The following is a 15,512-nucleotide window of genomic DNA, read 5'->3' as shown; positions in this document are numbered from 1 at the left end:
AATTTAACTGCATTAAAAAAGAACCACAGTTAGTTTACAATAAATGAATGAGGTTCAACACAAGAAGGAGAACATTAAAACATATGACCACATAGCACTGTGTCACCATTAGATCATGAATATGAGGAAAAGATAAAAGACCAGAAGATAAAACTGAAAAAGCAGATTAGAACGCATTCAGCATCAAAACCCATGACAATGGAAAATATATAATAATACCAAAACAAAACCAAAGAAAATAAAAAAATAATTCAAATCCATCACACAGTATTAAAATAATTACAATATTTTCCTGCTTTATTTTATTTTAATACTTTTAAAATATGTTTAATATTTATATAAACACTTAGTTAAAATGGAAAATGGACAAGTCTTTTATATTGTAGAGTAAAAGCATAACATTTTGCAGGGATGAAGGATCATAAAAAGAGACAGAGGATTTACATTTTAATGCAGGAGAGATTTTTTTCTTCTTCTAAAAATAATTCTGACAGTCTAAATGTATTCAGGTCCTTTTCTGTCTTCACTCCTTAAAACCCAAACCAGGAGTTCCTATAGAAGCAAATCTTGTTTTAATTTATGGATTATATCAACAATGAGAGAGTCTCATCTCTGTTAGTGAAGTTTTTTCACACTGCTAACGATGTAAATAACACACCAAATAACTAATAACAACTGAAGTGTGATAAACTGTAAAAGAATAATACTGTGACAGCGCCCCCTGCTGTGAGGTCTCAGTTCTGCAGTTTCAGTTTCCATTTCTTAAAGTTTTAGCCTTTAGAACATTAATCCTCCACACAAACAGTTACACATTCAACTCTCCTCATTATTCAGCACCATCACGGCAGCATTTTATTTGATGAATGTAATGAACATTAACTAAGAAGAATAAGCAGAAGTTAGCATTTCAGTTGCCCTGAAGTATTTAGGAAATGATGTCTATGTAAAACACTTCTTAGTCTTTTCTTATTAGTCTCTAATCAGTGTAACTCTAATATACAAACCTGGCATTCAGCACTCAAGATGTTTCAGCTTCCATCATTGCTTATGTTCTGCTCTGCTCATCAGGTTTAGCTGTGAAAAACGTAATGATGAACAATCCACATTAGTCTTTTATCAGATTTTATATAGTAGTAAAAAAACAAACACTACTAACACTTTGAAGAAACACAAAAAGACTGAGTTTTTACCTCGAGCTCTGTAGCATTTGACCCCCAGCACGATGGACACCAGCAAAATATGGAGACACTGCCATTAAACTACTGAGCAGACTGAGTGCTGAGACTGGAGCTCCTGAACCTGACAAACATGATACACACACACAGTATAATCACTGTAATGTAGAATAGAAATGGCTGCTGAGGGCATTCTTATTAAAATCTAAATTATAATGATTAGATATTTTCTGTTAAAGCAGCAGACCTCTGACTGAGAGCCAGCTCTGTGGTGACTCTCCTCTCTCTGGGTGTTTACAGTGGTAGAGACCTTCATCTGACTTTGAGACAGTACGGATGATCATCTCTCCTGTCGCCTGGGTCTGGAGCAGTGATCCATCTTTATAGAAATCTGCTGTGAGGTTTGAGGGCTTTGTGGAGCGAAATAAACAGCGGAGAGTCACAGAATCTCCCTCAGACACAGGATGGACAGGACTGTCCAGAATCACATCACCATCTGTAGGAGAGAGAAAGTGATACAGAGTGCAGTAACAACTTCTTAGGCTAAAAAAGTTTTTAAAGAAGCAGTGAAAATGATGCAACATCACCAATTAGATATTTTATTATGGAGTTCATTAATAAGTGCATTTCAAATTGACCCATTACTCTGTATTGATTGTGCACATAACAATTTTTGGAATTTCTTAGACTGAAAATTGCTTAACAAAGTTACAAGTCAAATAACACTTTGATTAGTTTGCTCTGTGAGTTTGTGTTCTTGAGTAAAAAGATGTTTTCAGTCAGGAAGCTAAAGCTAAACTAGTGGATAACCAGTGATACTTAATGATGTATAACTCACAAATAAAAATCCTAATTAATTTTAGTTATTGCTCAATAAATTAGTAATGAGCAGCCAGCAACCAGCTACTGGCTTGTTAAGACACAATAAAGGCATTTGACAAGCATTAAAATCTTCTACACTGAAGTCTTTCTAGTAAATAAAAAGTATTTAATTTTTAGTAATTAATTCAGTAATTAAATAGCTTTAGAAATTCAGTAGCACTGTTTATTGAACCCCTGTTATTGGTAAGAGTAACAGAGACTGACTGTGCACTGTGATGTTGAGAGGATCACTTCCTCCTCCAGACTCAGACTGACACCAGTAAACTCCAGTGAGGGATGTGTGGAGGGAGCTGATGCTGCATGTAGATCCTGTAACTGATGAACAATCTGACACCTCCCCACTGTGTGTGTATCGCCTCACTCTCCATCCAGTAGAGTCACTCTGTCCCTCACAGCTCAGTGAGAGAGAGCCAGCACTAAAGTGTTGAGTTCTGCTGGGACTGATGATCAGAGAGGCTGGAGGAGATGAACCTGAACATCCACACAAGATACACATGGAGCATGATGCTGGATATGTTCTTAAGTGTAAGTATATATATAAATATTCACTTCTATATTTCCTCACCAGTGATCCACAGTGTCTGCACAGTGCTGTACTGTGTCTGATAGGCTGGTTCTCCTCTCTCTGCTCTGCACACATAAACTCCTGTGTGATTTACAGCAGCAGGACTGAGAGTGTAGGAGCCTCCAGCTTCTCTTCTGCTGTCTGACAGGAGCTCTACATGATACAGAACTTTGCCATGAACGTCTCTTATTTGCTCTAAGCCTTGTCTGTAGAGAGCAGCTCTGTACCAGCTGAATGTCCAGCCTGTAGAGGAGCCTGTAACCTCACAGCTTAGAGTCACTGACTCTCCTTCAGTCAGCCAGCTCTGTGGAGACACACTCAATACTGCCTGAGCTACATCTGACAGAGAGAACATGGAGAATATCATAGACTAAATCAAGTTTCTACACAGTGATGAGATCATTACATACAGTAGAATTAATGAGAATATTAAAACAAACCCACAGACTCACCAGACACAGTCAGGGTAACAGCATCACTGATCTCTGAGCTCTGAATGTCATGTGTTCTGTCTCCTCTGCAGGTGTATTTACCACCGTTAGGCTCTGTAACAGAGCTGACTGTGAACTCCTGTGTTCTTCTGTTTGAGGACAGACGGTCGTCTTTATACCAGCGGTAAGTCCACTCAGTGTCTCCTCCTGCCTGCATGTCACATCTCAGAGTGACCGTCTCTCCTTTAAACACCTGTTTATCAGGCTTTATGGACACCACAGCTTTAGTGCTGTCTGTAAGTAAATCACAGTTCAACACTGTTATTAAAATGAGAGCCGAAGTTTTGAGATTAAAAGATGAATTTTGCTCATCATTTAATACACAGTACTGTGAAAAGGTCAGAGATCATGCTTTACTTCTTTATTAAGTTTGATCTGTTGTAAGTGGATAAAGTATTTTAGTCATAATAACTTTGTGCTCAACACAAAATACAAAGAGGCAAATCTACTGTGTGAAACTTTGACCAAATAACCAGTTATCATACATTTTCTGGCTGTTCCTCCTATTAAAGTTCATCATGAACAGACATTTTGGGGCCATTAAAAATGCTCCTGGGGGACCATGCCCCCCCACACCAGGCTTAGCCCCCCCATCCATAAACGTCTAGTGAAGCTCCTGCTGAGGGTGTTGCATGATGAATTAAATTTGTTTGAACTTCTTGTTTTTATGAAGCTTTTAAACAAAAATAATCCACCAACCCAAATCTGCACTGATCCTCCACAAAAAGTGTAAACTTTCTTCTTTTTTGTTCATGAGATTTTCTCAGTAACAGCTTTTTGACTCTTACACACTTTCAGACATTAAGGAAGGATGTCTAGAAACATTTGTACAGATCTGTAGCAACGAACCCTCAGCACTATAAAATATCACTGAGTGAAAATCTCTTACTCACCAGTAACTTTTACCCAGAGTGCATCACTGTAGTGTGTGTAGTAGACTGGGTTTCCTCTGCCAGCTCTGCACCAGTACTGACCTCCATCAGAGAGTCTAACTGAACTGATGGTGTAGACGTTGGTGATGGTCTCCTTCTCAGAGCTCTGTGTGTGTTTGGACCAGTAAAACGTCCATCCAGCAGCCTGATGGAGTTTACAGTACAGAGTCACTGTGTTTCCTGTCAGTGCAGCTCCTTCAGGGTTTGAGGTGATTGTAGGTTTGACTTTTACTGCTGATGAAGAACAAAGTTCAGCTGATAGAATTTAGACTTTCAGCTTCATGTTATTTAGAGATGGAACTTTCACGTTGGTTTAATGTTTAAGGTAAAACAGATAGTTGAGTTACTCATGATGAGACACATGAGAATAAACGTCTCCATCAAGACTGAAATGTTTCTAATGCAACAAATTTATCATCAAATTTTGGAAAATGTAATTTATTAAGGTCATCCACACATGGTACCTTCACACCTCTGTTTCAGTCATCATTAGAGAGGAAACAGTGTGAAGATCAAAAGAAAAGTGTTATTAGGCCAAGAAATTATGGAAAAGTGTAACTGAGGAACAGATGATGCCTGACAAACACAAATGTGTCCTAATCTGGATGTTGGTGTCGTTTTTATATCATTCATGAAGCTGGAAAGGTTTTGGCTTAAACACTGTGGGAGATTCACTCACAGCTCAGTGTTAAAACCATTAACACACAGAATTATGCTGAACCTGATCTAGATTACTGTATTTGCTAAAAATCACTTTAATATGACGTTTGAGGAGAAAGACGGTTATAAAGCAATATGAAGGTCAGTTAACTAACTGGACAGATTGTGATAACTCGGCTGCTGACAGTTATTAATTAAACAGGACTGTTCAGTGCTCACATTCATCATTAAAATATTGTGTGTAAAGATAAATATTAAAGCACACTAACAGGCCATTCTTTGTACTGAAAGACCTCCTGTAAAAATAACTGCTGAACTACTGAAATTTCTAGTCTGTTACAAAGCAGCCTGAGCTGAAAGTTTGATGGACATAGAAACAATAATAAAGGGAGATGAGACTTTTGCAGTTGGTTAATTAGTGCAGACCATGAGAAGATCTTTTATACATGATTTTCTAAATGATCTGTAACTGTCAAGTGAAAAGCTAGAAAACTCAGGAATGTGTGGACGTTTCTGTTTTTTCCAGTGCAGAAAAATGACCAACTTGTAGAACTGCTTTATTTCTGTTTTATGGTTTTGACTGGAAACTAAATAATGAAGGGTGGTCTCTGACTTTGGCACAGCACTGTACATGAACTCATTAAGGCTTCTGAGAAACTTTATATAATAAAGAGAAAATTGCTGACAAGTTTAGTTCAGGATGATGTTTTTATAGTTGCAAAGCACGTCTACACTTTAAACTCTTAATGACAGAAATACAGTGAGAAAGATGCCAAACTCACCTGATACAGTCAGTGTAGCAGCTGCACTGGTGTGTGTGTAGATCCGGCCTGTTGACTGTGTTCCCTTACAGGTATAATCACCTGCATGAGTCTGATCAACATTAGAGATTTCATATTTCTTCCTTTGAGCATCTCTGAGAAGATTATTATTCTTATACCATTCATAATTCCAGTCATCTCCACTTTCTATTCCACATGTCAGAGTGACTCTCTCTCTGATGAACACATGACCAGCTGGCTGGACGTTCACTGTAGCTTTTGGTTTCTCTGTTCAAAGATGATAAATACTTTTAAAACTTACCCACTCTCTCTGAACATGCATGACAGTATTCACTCTCTGTTAGTTTACAGAGAAAAATCCAATTACTCCCATCATCTGAAGTTGCCAGTGTCCATTAGATGAGCTACATTAATTAATACACTGGGCTGGATGTACAAAGTTTTTTGTGCTGGACTCAAACAAGTAACATAACATGTATATTCACCACGTTATGAATGAAACTAGCAGTTGAGCCTAAACACACAGCATTTGGGCAGAAGATAAAACAAGATGTAAGTCTCCTTCATTCATATGTATTTGAGGGAGAGTCACGCATGACCTAAGAAGATTGTGCCACAATCTTTTATTTTTTACTATTTTTTACTATTATTGTTTTTTTCATTATTTATTATTCATATGTTTGTTCATTTATTATTATTCATATTCCTATTTTAATTATGATTTTTCGACTATTATTTTAGTCATGTAATAAAATGTTTGTTTACTTTTTCATGTTATCCCCCTTTTATTTTATTTAGATTTAACTTTTACGCTTTTTAGCTACGTTTTAATTGTTTAATATTTTCTACTGTGGGTGGCACAGTGGTGCGGTGGGTAGCGCTGTCACCTCACAGCGAGGAGGGCCTGGGTTCGATTCCTCTGCTGGGTGACTGGGGTGTGGAGTTTGCATGTTCTCCCCTTGTCTGCGTGGGTCTCCTCCGGGTTCTCCGGTTTCCTCCCACAGTCCAAAGACATGCAGTCAGGCCAATTGGACATGCTAAATCGCCCCTGGGTGTGAGTGACTGTCTGTGTCTGTCTGCCCTGTGATGGACTGGTGACCTGTCCAGGGTGTATCCTGCCTTCCGCCCGATGACTGCTAGGATAGGCTCCAGCACCCCCCCACGACCCTGACGGAGAAGCGGCTTAGAAAATGGATGGATGGATGGATTTTCTACTGCATTTTATGTATTTGTATTATTAATGTTTAATTTTTTATATTTACTTGATTTGAGTCAATTTTTATTACATTTCCTTTTTGAGGTTAAATAAAGGTTGATTGATTGGTTGATTGATTGATTGATTGATTGATTGATTGGTTGATTGATTGATTGATTGATTAACTGATTGATTGATTGGTCGATTGAAGTTTTGCCATTGAAATTGATTTATCTCTTAAATGACAGTGATCACTCACATGGGAAATGCAGTTGAGTTCATGCTGTAAATACAGAATTTAATGGCTTTTGCTTTTTGCATTTGAAACAGTCCAAAATTTTCTACCACACATTTCACTGTTAATGGATGCCACACTCACCTGATACAGTCAGTGTAGCAGCTTCACTGGGGAGTGTGAATGTTTGGCTTGTCTTTTGTCTTCCTTTACAGGTATAATCACCTGCATGAGTCTGATCAACATTAGAGATTTCATATTTCTTCCTTTGAGCATCTCTGAGAAGATTATTATTCTTATACCATTCATAATTCCAGTCATCTCCACTTTCTATTTCACATGTCAGAGTGACTCTCTCTCTGATGAACACATGACCAGCTGGCTGGACGTTCACTGTAGCTTTTGGTTTCTCTGTTCAAAGTCAACAAATGTTTAAGCGTCATTCTACTGAACTGATTCAGTGCTGAAAATCCAATATGGACCTGGACTTTAGACTAAAATTCTTTTGCTTTAAGTGAAATTATACTTTAATTATATTTTCTTTATCAGAACAAAGAATTTCAGGCTGTTTTATCAGTGACAAAATGTTTATGATAGTATTGTAGATTTGCTTAAAATGTAAAGTGTGTAACAAATAAAATTTATTATTATTGTTATTATCATTACTGAAACTGTACCAAATGTTTTGGTAGTGACTGTTGCCGTAGTGACAATTTTAGCCAATTCTAAGCATCAGTCAGAAATGCTAGCATCAACATGACTATCAAACATATCTTCTGAGTCAACCACAAAGGTAAATAAAAACTCATTTGAAGAAAATGTGTTTCAGTAATGACAGTTCTTAATGTTACACACTGATTTCAGGCTTTGGGACACATTTTCTGCTCTCTCTATGTGGCCATGAGGGACAGAGATGCAGCCTCACATCCTGCTCTAAAACGTAAGAGTGTGCCTAAAATAAATCTGCACCCCTGGACTAAAACTGTGTTTCTATAGTGACCTGAAAACACGGCAAACCATTTTCAACATGATTTCATTTTAAAATAAATCAAAGTATCTTTTAAATGAAAAATATAGATTTTACATATTTAATTTAAATAGATCATAACAATCAATGTAAATACATAAGGTTTAAATACATTTTCTACTTTGGTAGAATGGTCCATATATACTCTGAAGATTCATGAAATTATTTTAAAATAACATTAAATATGGTGGGACCACCCTTCCTGGATCAGGGGTCTTGCCATGGCAGAGAAGCTTGTGTGATCTAGGGATATTCTAGGGATATGCTAGGCATGGATTGTTTATAACGAACACCAAGTTCAAACACAAGGATGTTCATAAGTGTACGTTATACCAGAACTCCTTGACTCAAAGGTCAGTGATTGTCTTTGTAATTTCATCTGACTTGGGACCAATGTTCTGGATTCTCAGGTGAAGAGATGCTGAGCTGTCAACCATTACCATCTGGTGTTAAGTCAGGTCAGATGGCAGGGAAGACCACATAGGCCCAAGCAAATAGTGAGTGTGTGCTGTGAATGACTGGCAGAGGCTCCTATTCGGAAAGATCTGGGAGAGCTTTTCTCATGTTCCAGAAGAGGTAGGGGACAGGGAGTCTGAACTGAACCTCTTCAAATCTATCATCATGGAAGCCACCAGGCATTGCTGCGACCAAAAGCTTGCTGGTGCCTGTCAGACCACCTCAGGAAACAGGTTGGTCTGTGGATCAGCACCTCCAAATCTGAGTCCATGGTCTAAGCACCCCAGATGGAGCAGTTGAAGTATCTCTGGGTTTTGTACGTCAGTGATGGGAAGAGAAATTCTGAGATCAACCACAGGCTGGGACAGGTGGCAGCAGTAAAGCGGTCACTGTACTGGACTGCAGTGGTGGAGAGGGAGGTGAGCCAAAATGCAAAGCTCTCTGTTTACCTGTCAGGCTACATCCCAACCCTCACCTATGAGCTGTGGGTAATGACCAAAAGAATGAGATCACAAATACAAACGGCAGACATTAGCTTTCTTTGCAGGGTGGTGGGCTACACTCTGCTTGATAGGGTCAGAAGCTCAGTCATCCGGGAGGAGTTTAGAGTAGAGCCGCTACTCCTCCAAACTGAGAGGAGTCAGTTGTGGTGGTGCAGGCACCTGATCAGGATGCCGCCTGGATGCCTCCCCGTGGGGGTTTACCAGGCATGGCCTACTGGGACAAGACTGTTGGACAAGAGTATATCTCCGAGTTTGTGGGGGACAGGGTCGTCTGCGATTCTCTGCTATACTAACTACATTTTAAAATCATGTCATTTGTCTACAAGGAAAAAAGAAAACAGGACATACCTACTACTGTAATCTTGACAAGATCACTGAATGGTGTAAAATCGTTTCCCCTGTGTGCTGCACATCTGAACTCTGCTCCACCTTCTTTAGGCAGTGTTTCAGTGATCGTGGTCAGATCATGTTGTAAAACAACAGAGTTTTTCTCCCATATAATCCTCCATCCAGTAGACTGTGGCAGCTCACAGCTCAGAGTAACTGTGTCTGGGCTCTGAGGCTCCACCCTCAGTTTGGGCTTTTCTGTTGATGTGAAATGATGAAGTCAGCAGAGCTGCTTTAGTCTTTATAATATAAGAAGTAGTTTATCATCCTAATCACATGATTTGAGACTAATGAGTTTAATGTTTCCAGGTTCTATGAATGTTCTGTGAATGAATGTTTCTGTTCAGTCAGACTGAATCCTTTTATGTCTTTGATCTATTATGCATTGACAACATTAGCTTCAATTAGAAATTGCCTTTGTTTTGAATGTAAAAGTTTCTCTTATCACTCGTTCTTTTGCTATTTGTCTATGTTTGTCTACAGGGCCCTAACCAGGATTGAGATTTAGTGAGGTTCATACTGAAGATATGTGATCTACTTCACACACTGAGTAAACCACACTGTCAGATATGTGCAGAACAGAAGGGCTGTTTTCACAACTTCACTACTGCTTTATGTACCTTTCTCATTAGTTTGTTTCCTTTCAGTCTTTCAGAAACCGCTTTTACTCATTCATAGTAACTTTTGATGTGTCAGGTTTTAGTTTGAATGAGTCTAAGCTGATTTTATATAGCTTATGTTAACCTGCCGTAGTGTCTGGTGGGTGCAGTAAATCTAGGAAGCATTTCCACAAAGTAGAAACATCACAGAGCTGCTTCTACATCATAACTAAAGCTACATGAATAAAAAAGCTAAAAAAAAAAGTACCAACATCAAGACCTGATCAAGAAGTGCATGCAGGTGTACATGAGAGCTAATGAACTAATCCAGTAGATCTTCATGTAATGATTCACCTTGAGTTTGTCCACAGTGGATGAGCACAACCAGCACTAAAGTAGGAGAGAAACAGTGAACATGCTGCATTATGGTGAAGTATAAACTGCTGTTACACACACACACACACACACACACACACACACACACACACACACACACACACACGCGCACACACACACACACACACACGCATGCGCACATGCACACCCGCACACACACACAAATACACACACACACACACACACACGCACACACACACAAATACACACATGCACGCACACACACAAATACACACACGCACACACACACACACACGCACACATACGCACACGCGCACACACACACACACGCACACACACATGCACACATGCACACACACACAAATACACACACGCACACACACACAAATACACACACTCACACACACACACACACACACACACACAAATACACACACGCACACACACGCACGCACACACACACAAATACATACACACACTAAACTAAACTCTCATTTTTTACCTTAAACTGGACATGAATGATGCTCAACTTAACGCTGGGCAAAATATAACACAGTGTCTTATGTAGTGATACAGACTCTGCAGTCTGCAGAGACAGTGAAGAACAGTGAAGAACTTAAAGCTGTCAGACACCACCTAAAGACTGGTGTCAGCGCTACAAAACACAAGTACAACACACAAATTGTAGCCATCTTTGCTGGCAGCTCAGATTCCCAAGACTTATGGCACAGAATCCAAGAAATCATTTTAAGAACAAAGTCAGTAAGTCAGTGACCACAGAAACCTCCCTCCCTGCTGACCTGAAGACTTTCTACACCTGTTCTATCACTGCTTGGGCTCAGCTAACCACCATGCCCTGCCCACTCCACAGAGCCAGCACACTAGCTATAGATAAGGTGAGGAGAGCACCGAAGAGGGTCTCAACTTGGAAGGCAGTAGGCCCAAATAGTATTCCATGTCTGGTCCTGAAAGTTTGTGCCAGCCAGCTGACACCTTTTTCCCTGGTACAGTGCAACATTCCTGCCTGCTTTAAAGCCACAAACATCATCCTGCTCCCAAAGAAGCACATCACCTCTTGGATGAAGGACTACAGTGAACAAACTTTGGACAATACTAAACCCTGATTCCAAAAAAGTTGAGACATTGTGCAAAATGTAAATAACAACAGAAAGTAATGATGTACAAATCACTTAAACCCTGTATTTAATCAGAAATAGTACAAGACCACATTTCAAACATTAAAACTGAGAAATTTGAATCTTCTTGAAAAATATGCCCAATTTGAACTCCAACGTTCTAGGTAATTATTTAGGTTAACATGATATAAGTTTCAAGGCACTCTGGTTAAATTACTCTGCAATGTTCTAGAACCTCTTGGCACCGTAAGTTTGAACTCTTGTCTCGGCGTAAGGTGGACTCTATTCTTAAGACCAGCCGAGTGCAGAGCCTCCATCTGATGTAACTGGAAATGTTTTTTTCTGTCATTACTGAATATTAACAGAACCTTTAAACAGAATAAAACAGACAGGTTTTAAATAACATCTGTTTGCTGCTGGTTGAGGATCTAATTGAACTTTCCATGATGGATTAACTGTGTCTTATTTGTTTGTTGATGCTCATTGGTTACAAAATTCCCAGATCAGGTCGGAATGTTGTTGTTACTGTTTTCATTTAATAATGAAATTATTATTCAGTGATAACTGATGATGAGGTTATTTTTTTGTGTCTTCTCAAAAATGTATTCAAAATCACCACCTAAAATCAATAGGATATAAACCAAACAACATAAATCCATTTTTATTATTAAATAAAACATTTTGATCTGTCCAGTTAAGCCGGCACAGAAAGGGTTAATTACATTCTCAACCGGCAACGGACAGATTTTATTTAAACATGAAGAATAATGGTCTGAAATTAAACTTACGGCAACCACTAATGCTATGACTGCTAGCAATAATAATAATAATAATAATAATAATAATAATAAATTACTATTATTATTAGCAGTAGTAGTAGTAGTAGTACTATTACTAGTAGTATTGTAGTATAATAAATACATTATTGTAGTATAATAAATACATATAACGTGTGATAAACATTTTAGATTTGTTTGATAATCTTTTCATTGCTTAATTCTGATGCACTGTATCTGCTGCTGTGTGATGAATGAATCAGGCTAATGACAGACCCAAGAGCCGCTACTGTGAGACCCCTGATGTAGATAAAGGACTGTTTACTCTCTTTGAAGTTTTTGTTGATATTCAATAATGACAGATAAAAAGTTCAGTTTCTAATTACTTAGATTTCTTAGTCCACCTCAATTCGATATCACACCATTATTAGCTCTGTATTGTGCTTCCTATAACAGGTAATACTGGTCTTGAGGAGTCGAGAGGCAGCAGCTCAACAGAAGACCAATCAGACTCATTGATCCTCGAGTTCTTGTAAATTTGAGGTTAATAAAAACAGCATGTAACTAAACACAGGCTGGGAGAGGGAGAGAAAGAAGCTGAAGGAGACTGAAAGATCTGATGAAGCAGGTCTGATAAAGGTTAGTGCGTGCCCACCTAACCAAATGGCCATTTCTGATCAGTTTTCTGCTGTTGCCAGGGGCGTCGCCTGGGGTGGGCTTCCGGGGCTTCAGCCCCGAATGATTATCCAGTAGCCCCGAACCTTTTCGCTCAGCTGTACTATTAATGAGGAGGCCAATGCTGCTGTGAGAATAGGAAATCTCTTAACGCCAATCATATTGCCGCTTCAAGGATAAAGTTCCGCCTTTCAGGAGAAACAGCCAATCAGCTTGCTGGTTTTGCGGGCGCGGAGGAGAGCCCACCCCCACCCCCGTGGGGGAGCGCACATGTGCTCTAGCCATTTTTGGCAGCAGGTTGCAGGTCGCTGACGGTGAAAGAAAATGGATATACGGCGTTTTTTCAAGGAGAAAGGTAACGGTAGTTAACTATGTAAACTGATGACATTGTTTGTGGAGCTCTGATAGCTGGTTAAAAACACACGTCTCCGAATCAAAACACACAGATCAAACCCACCATAAAATGCAACTTGTCACTAGTCAGCTTCGGAATTAGTTAGCTAACCTAGTTAGTTAACCTATCTAGCTAGTTAACCTAGATAGCTTAGGTAGTGAAGGTTTGAGAAAAAAAAACTTATATAGCTAGTTATGTTATAGCTAGTTATAGTTATAATGTTCAACATGCCCTGATGTACCTGATAAGCTAATAACTATTTCATTTTCAAATTGTGTTTAATAATTTGGGATTGTAGGACTGTAAGCTATAATGAATGAAAATCCATTTAGCTAACTAGCAGTTAACTAGTTAGCTAGAAGGTGGACGTTGTGGATAGCCAGAATTTAGTACAATACTTTATGATGGTAGTTTAAAGCAGTTTCTTAACCCTGGTCACTGCCCTAAAATTGTGTGTTTTCCACTGGAGCCAACTGATCAGCTAATAAACATGTCCTTTAGTAAAAGCTCACTATCTTTAGGTCACCAACAGTCATTCTGCAGAATTTGTGCACCCTTTGTTAAATTTTAAATCTGTTGAATAAAAAAATATAACTCCATATTATAGTGTTAAACATTATATGTCAGGGTATGTATTGTAAAAAAAAAAAAAAAAAAAATATATATATATATATATATATATATATAATTAATTGGGCAGAACCCCGGATCTTTACATACCCAGGCAACGCCCCTGGCTGTTGCTGCTCTGAAAGTTCATGATGAACAGACATTTACTGGTCACTGAGTTCACATGCAGTAGAACACAAAGCATCAGCCTCACATGGTACCATGAGGTGCAGTGGATACACTACACACTGAAACATCCTCCTGGGGGAGCCCCCCAAACTCACTAGCAAAGGCTTAGCCCCCCATCCATAAACCTCCTGTATACTGGATAAGATACTCATATGGACTCCATGGCATTCATCCTGAATAAGAATTCTAATGGAGATCCTTGGGCTACTCAAATAAAAATATTACACACAATACACTATCCTCCAAAAACAAGACTTCATTTCTCAAATCTATACTGAAAAGCAGAAGAGTCACTATATACACATCTTAAAAAGACAAAGATATCTTATGAAGAGAATCTTTACTCACAGAGCATCAGGGAGAGCAGACTGAGCTCCATGCTGCCCCAGTAATGACTGACTGAACAAGGACCTAAACTCCTCCTCTTTACTCACAGACCACGCACGAGAGAGAGAGGGAGAGAGAGAGAGACAGAGAGACAGAGAGAGGGAGAGTGAGACAGAGAGGGAGAGAGAGAGAGAGAGACACAGAGAGAGGGAGAGAGAGAGACAGAGAGAGAGAGAGAGAAACACAGAGAGAGAGAGACAGAGAGAAAAACAGAGAGAGGGAGAGAAACACAGAGAGAGAGAGGGAGAGAGAAAGAGAGAAAGACAGGGAGAGAGAGGGAGACAGACAGAGAGGGAGAGAGAAAGAGAGAGAGGGAGAGAAACAGAGAGAGAGAGGGTAAGAGGGAGAGAGAAAAATAGAGAGAGAAACAGAGAGAGACAGAGAGAGAGAAAGAAAAACAGAGAGAGGGAGAGAAACAGAGAGAGAGAGAGAAACGGAGAAACACAGAGAGAGAGAGAGAGAGGGTAAGAGGGAGAGAGAAAAATAGAGAGAGAGAGAAACAGAGAGAGAGAGTGAGAGAGAAAGAGGGAGAAAGAGAGAGAAACACAGAGAGAGACAGAGCGAGAGAGAGGGAGAGAAACAGGGAGAGAGAGACAAAGAGAGAAAGAGAGAGAGAGAGAGAAACACAGAGAGAGGGAGAAACAGTGAGAGAGAGAGAGAGAGAGAGAGAGGGAGAAACAGTGAGAGAGAGTGATATAAACTCATAGCTTAAGCCACTGGTCCTGTATTTCCCTCTACCCTGCACAGTTCCGCTCAGGAAGATCTGACCGTTGGAGCTGATTAGTTGGATCAGGTGTGTTGGAGAATATAAAACACTAAAAATGCGGGACAGAGTGAATCTAAGACCAGGGAGGAGAACCTCTGGCTAAGGGTAAAAAGAAGAACACCTGACCAAAATGTACCAAGGGAGGGGGGGTGCAATGGAAGACTAGGAACATGCACTGATGCACAAAATTGTAAGTTAACAATTTCAGGCTTTTCAGTTTATGGAAATAATGAACGTTGTGTTCTCTGGGTCAAAGTCTGCTGTTACTAGAATAAAGTTCACACACCAGGGTCTGTCATGGGCGGGGGGTATAAGTGGGTGTCTTGCACATCTT

General features: G+C 39.4%; 1 pseudogene; it reads right to left on the bottom strand.

The window, feature by feature from the left end:
- Positions 1–414: 414 nt before the first annotated feature.
- Positions 415–14,404, bottom strand: LOC119262793 (annotated as a pseudogene).
- Between the last annotated feature and the right edge of the window lie 1,108 nt (positions 14,405–15,512).

Source organism: Pygocentrus nattereri, chromosome 29, assembly GCF_015220715.1.
Source record: "Pygocentrus nattereri isolate fPygNat1 chromosome 29, fPygNat1.pri, whole genome shotgun sequence".
In the NCBI taxonomy this organism is placed as follows: domain Eukaryota; kingdom Metazoa; phylum Chordata; class Actinopteri; order Characiformes; family Serrasalmidae; genus Pygocentrus; species Pygocentrus nattereri.
This window is presented reverse-complemented; position numbering and strand designations above follow the sequence as displayed.